At 36.1% G+C, this 6,176-nt stretch overlaps 1 long non-coding RNA gene across 1 annotated transcript; it reads right to left on the bottom strand.

Annotated features, from left to right (window-relative positions):
- Positions 1-3,963: 3,963 nt before the first annotated feature.
- Positions 3,964-5,442, bottom strand: LOC125262877. The gene is made up of 3 exons (XR_007183652.1): positions 5,384-5,442; positions 5,146-5,237; positions 3,964-5,059 (listed from the first exon to the last, which is right to left on the bottom strand). It is a non-coding gene; the product is annotated as an uncharacterized LOC125262877 (long non-coding RNA).
- Positions 5,443-6,176: the final 734 nt, after the last annotated feature.

Raw genomic sequence — 6,176 nt, 5'->3', positions numbered from 1 at the left:
CTAATTATGCCTGTTAAAATGTGAACCAGAAGTTGCAACCGACTTTACTTCAGTGTTGTGAATTTCCAAGTGAAATGGAATATTGAATAGAGGGCAGGGTTATATTTTAGCGCACTTCCTCTCCATCCCTTGCTCAAACATTCATCAGCTCACACATCAGTTGTGGTAAACGGAAGCTCAAGCTTGTTTGCTTGATGAGTGCGAGAACCAATGAGGTTCATTCTTGTGTACACAGCACATTTGAGCTTCCGGAAGAGGTTTGTTCTCATTCATGTTCGGTTTAGCTTCTGCTTATGTTCTGATCAATGTTTATGTGAGTAAAAGCCTAAATTAAATCTGTTCATCATAAAAAGCAATCGAGTCACTTCAGAAAATTGAAACTAAACCACTCAATTCATATGGATTAGTACGGAAGAGGATTAGGGCCAAGCAATAATAAAAAAATAAAACCATTTCGAGATTAAAGTTGTTAAATTTCGAGAAAAAAGTCGAGATAAAATGTTGAGATTAAAGTTGTTAAATTTCGAGAAAAAAGTCGAGAAAAAATGTTGAGAATAAAGTCATTAAATTATGAGAAAAAGTCGTTAAATTACGAGAACAAATTTGTTAAATTACGATAAATTTAAATTAATTTAATGACTTTATTCTCATAATTTAATAACTTTATTCTCAAGATTTTATCTCGACTTTTTTCTCGAAATTTAACGACATTTTTCTCATAATTTAACGAATATGTTCTCGTAATTTAACGACTTTTTTCTCGTAATTTAATGACTTTATTCTCAACATTTTATCTCGACTTTTTTCTTGAAATTTAACAACATTTTTCTCATAATTTAACAAATTTGTTCTCGTAATTTAACGACTTTTTTCTCGTAATTTAATGACTTTATTCTCAACATTTTATCTGGACTTTTTTCTCGAAATTTAACAACTTTAATCTCAAGATGGTTTTATTTTTTTTATTATTGCTTGGCCCTAATCCTCTTCCGTAGATTAGTTTTACAATCTCTTTATGAATTTTTTGAAGCATCAAAGTTTTAATTGCATAGCTGTCTATGGAGGGACAGAAAGCTCTCAGATTTTATCAAAAAGATCTTCATTTGTGTTCCAAAGATGAACGAAAGTCTTACAGGTTTGGAACAACATGAGGATGAGTAATTAATGACAGAATTTTTATTTTGGGTGAACTAACCCTTAATTTATAGGTTATTCGCATGCTGTCTGAGAGGTAGCTTTCTGGGCACGCACTTCGGGTGTTTGCGCACAGAAAACTTCTTTAAAACGTCTTGTGATTGCTATAGCTCCTTCCTGTAATAATGTAGGGAACCACTAGTTATACTGTACATAGCCATGTAACAGTTCATGTTTCAGCAAACATGATCAGCAATCAAGTGCACTGCGTTTTACTTTCTTTGCTATTGCCAATTTGCCATTTCCGACCGGACAACAAACTTTCCAGCGATGTCTGTGAAAAAGGGATGCGATCAACAAGCTCGTGTGTCTCTGCCACAGCACGCTTAATTCACTCTGCGTGTTTCGCTTATCAACTCGCACACAGCAGCTATCCTGATAGCAAGAACCTTTTGGGCCAAATGTGGAAGATACCCATCACATCTGGCCTATAGATATGGCATGGTTGAGCATATGTGGGCCAAATTTTCACCATTTATGTTTTGCCATAGCTTTAGAATTGGAGGGAATTTTCTTTTGGATCACCATTTGGCCATATGGCCCATATGAAAGTACACAACTGAGGATCATGTGACTTGGCTATGGCACACAATGGAATATGTTAACTTATGGTAAACCTTTGGTTCATACTTGAAAAAACACATGTAACCTGCTAGTCATATGTGGCAGGTTTGTGGCAGTCCACACCTATTCAACAACGCTATTGGTTGCTTTCTTTCTTTTTTTTGCATCTTTTCTTGAGCTCCTATTGGTGGATTACTAAAAATGTGACTGGCAGCTATTTAAATACAGATATTTATGTTATTTCAGCTATTTCCCTCTCTGCTCTCTCTTTACAACACACTCTTAGCCCGGATTTTATATTTACTTAAAAAATATAATTACAATATACTTAAAATATTTAAGTTTGGTTGCATTACTTATAAAATATAAGTATATTCTACTAATTTGTGGGTGTATTTGAATGTGTTAATAAATGTAAGTTAAATGCACTTAAATTATTAAGTTTTTCTCCTGGCCACGCCTCCTTCACACTGGTTTGCGGCAGGTAATGACGCCATTTTGTCGTGGTGTGTATGAATTCAAGGAGCTGTTGATGAGCAGTTGGAACATTTGTTTTGGCTGTTCTACAGACATTTTTTCCTAACATTTACCTTATAGTTTTTCACCAAAGGAGAAAATCACAATTTTTAAGTTACCATCATCGAGGGTCAGTGTTTGTTTTAGTTGAGCTCTTGACCCTTGACTTTTTAATATTAGATTTTGTTTGGGCAGTTTTAACTGTATTAAAACCAACCAGACAAGCAAAGTTAAAAGATGATCAGGTGATGTTGGTTATGTTTTCACATAATCATTATTTCATCTGAATCACTAAACTCATTTAGAGCCCAATCTCTGAGTTAGATTTAAATTATTGATTACAGCAGCACTGTGATTCTACAGCGGAGGATCAACTTCTACAATACAATTTTTTTTTTTAAAGTTGTCCTTATCACAAAAAATATATATATATATATATATTTTAGGCACACACAGACATCAAGAATCAGCCTGTGAATCTCAATGACGGTGACAAGCAGCATGTTCTGATAAACAGATCAACTCTGAACATTAGAAAACAAGCTACTAAAAAGAGAAAAACAGCTAAATTTAAATAGTGAGAATAAAGAAAATTACTAAGACAATTCAGCTCATAATTTATTCATGCAGCAATGCATGATGGGAGGCATGGATGAATTTTGATTGGTGGCAAGTTAACTTGCTTAGTACATTGAAGTTAAATATACTAGTTGTAATAACTACAAAGTAATTAATATTACAAAACATTTTAAGTTAAATGAACTCGAATTATTAAGTTCACATTACTTAATCATTACTTAATTTTTTTAGGGCAACCAGTTTCCTCAAATTTTTTAAGTAAATTCAACTTATCCGGGCTAACAGTGCAACAGCCTTTGCCCAAAACAAACTCTAATTCGCTTCAGGTAAGTGCTGTTAAAATATTTTATTACTATTAAGTATATTATTAATTATTTTATGTCTAAAAATAGCCTGTTAGAGTAGTCTTGATTTTGAATTTATTTAATGTTTTCTTCATTTAAAAAAGGCTGCACAGCAGCATTCATGCTTCTGTACTGTCTTGGGTGGTAGAAACACAGAATGTGTGTGGTGTTAATTTACAATATAGCGTGAATATTTAATTTGTTTATTATTCTGTTAATAAGAAACATTTACTTCATAGACATCCTTCTCTGATATCTCCATTGTGCTCTATGTTTGCTCTGTTGTCGGTTTACCACACATGATGCGTGGTCTCAGTTTTTGGTATCGGAGCATTTTAATGAGTACGAGTATGATACTGGTATCGGTGCATCCGTACTTAGAAGGTAAGACATTTCTATTTCAGGTTATACATTTGGCCTGTCACTGGCAACATTTAAATGGAACCTAATACTCTGTTTTAGTTGAATTGATGGTTCAGTCTGACTAAAAAATAAATAAATAGGTAAACGTCATCATCTAACCACATTAGTCCTATTCAGCCGCATACATCGACTACTTTGTTGTCCACTTTGAAGAACTGGGATGATCTGGATCTCAATCTGAAAAAGTCTTTGTATCTTTATTTTTTCATTCTTGTCAGCAGCAAACCATACCCCATGAACCGTACCCCAGACCAGGATTCGAGTATGTTTGCGTGTGCACACCTGACTTCAGAAAACAGTGTTCATGTCATCCAAACGAACCAAATTTTGGCATCAGTGGAACCAGAGTATGCACCAAAAATTAGGTTCTTCTTTAGTTGGCTGAATGCAACCTTTTAGCAGTCTTCTCACAGACCTGACAGAGATAGGACAATCCAAAAAGGTTTAGTGGAGCAGAACAGCAAGAAAGGCTCTGCATCCTGCATGGCCCAGACTTTTCCCAGTTGTTCCTGTTACTGTTACAGACGGTCCTTTTGAAATCAAGAATCAGGCGGTTCTTTCTGAATTTCAAAGAGGATGGTCCCTGATGGACTGTGTCAATGTCACTTTATTTAAAGAGCTCAATTAAAACAGCCATTGACCAAAGTGCTATAGTGGTATAGGGTAAAACTCAATAACACATAAAATAGACAAGGCATTATTGATTAAAAGCTATAGAAAACAAATAAGATTTGAGTTTTGATTTAACATTATCTACAGTTGTGGCAGTTCTAATACTAACAGACACACTGTTCCACAATTTTGGTGCTGCTACTGCAAATGCTCACTAAGTTTTAATCTGGTCCTGGACCACTAATAGTTGGTTTGAGGATCTCAGAGACACCCCGAGTAATGATCCAGCAGGAGATCAGCGAGATAGGATGCTGCTAAGCCATTGACAGATTTATACTAGAACTTTAAAATCAATTTTGTAGTGGGCCAGCAACCAGTGTAATGAAATTAAGGTAGGCATATTGGTAAGTCAGGAGCCTAGCAGCTGCATTTTGTACAATTTTAGCCTTGAAAGAGAAATTTGACAGATTTCTATATAGAGTGAGTTGCAATACTCAAGCCTTGACGTAATCAGGGCATAAATGGCCCTCTCAAAATTCTTAAAGGACAAAAAAGCCCTCACCTTTGCCAGTGCTCTCAGATGAAGGAAAGTAGATTTGACCACAGAACTGACCTGTATATCAAATTTAAGAGCACTATTCAAATACACTCCCAAGTTTTTTTAGGAAAAATATATATTTTGACCATGGCCCTCTACAATGGATAGAGAAGGAAAAGGAGCACAGCAGGGTCAATCCAGTCGTTCCTCACACTTTAAGACTATCACCCTCTGATGCTGATTTCAGACAGGCTCCATCTCCTCTTGCAACATCCAGGCAGTTGCCCTCCTAATGAATGAAAAAAGATATACAATCAATTCAAACTACATGTTGTAAAATAGAGAGCAGAAATGCTTTAAAAAAATATTACTCACTTGTACTTTTTATTTTTAATTTGACTCTCGCCAGAGTTTACCTGAATGCACAGACTACATTTCTTCCTGAAAAGTCTAGGAAGTTGTCATCCCTATTGTAATGAATGACAAAAAGATTTAAATTTCAATTACAGGTTGTACAATAGAAATAGGATAAGAAGTGCTTGAAAAATTGGACTCATCTGTGCTCTTTTTATACCAAGAACGATAACTATGAAGATGATGTAGCGCCCCCTACCTGTCTTTCTTTCAATTAAGTAGGGCAGCGTACCAACGTATGAGTCTGGTCGGCCATTGAATCAATTCGATTTCTAGGGTGGAGCAAATCCAAGCAAACAGGAAGCGGAGTAAACCAATCAGAGAAGGGCGGATATGACGTTAGCAAAGCGACAAGAGAGTCAAGAGTGAAAAGTAAATAATTAATGTGTTTTTGGTCATTTAAAACTGAATTCACGGCTGAATAGAACAAACTCTCGGGTCTCCCGTGCGCAATCTTTGTTGATATTGAAGGGACTTTCCCCGCACTAGAGTGACGCTGTTTGCGTCACTGAAATAAACGAATCTGATTGCACGGTACGGTTTGGAGTTGACTCGAGGCGCGACGGAGGGCGGACTGATCAGACTGATATATCTTGTAGAAGATATATCAGTCTGGCCTTTCCAGTTAAGGGATCTTATGCTTTCAATGCTAGCAGGCTAAAGTTAGCAATAGAGGGTATGCACGTGACGTAACCGTCGACCGTTATCACTGCGGTTACGCCCACTGAGTGGCAACAGACTGAGCGGCAGCATTGGTTTTCAGTGTGAATGCCGCGAAAAACACACAAAATACTTCCAAAACGGAAAAGAGCTTTGTGATTGACTGTACAAATAGCTTTGACACAAAACCTGAGGTATATATTTACAGACTGCGAATGCCACAGAAAAAAAAAAAAAAAGCAAATGGATCACTGCAATTCACAGAAACTGGACTCCAGGCAGAGAAACATGGATTTGCAATTATCATTTTGTGTCAAATAGAGAATACGAAT

This window comes from Megalobrama amblycephala, linkage group LG2, assembly GCF_018812025.1.
Source record: "Megalobrama amblycephala isolate DHTTF-2021 linkage group LG2, ASM1881202v1, whole genome shotgun sequence".
Taxonomy (NCBI): domain Eukaryota; kingdom Metazoa; phylum Chordata; class Actinopteri; order Cypriniformes; family Xenocyprididae; genus Megalobrama; species Megalobrama amblycephala.
Note: the sequence above shows the minus strand (reverse complement) of the source record. Positions and strands in the feature narration are given on the sequence as shown.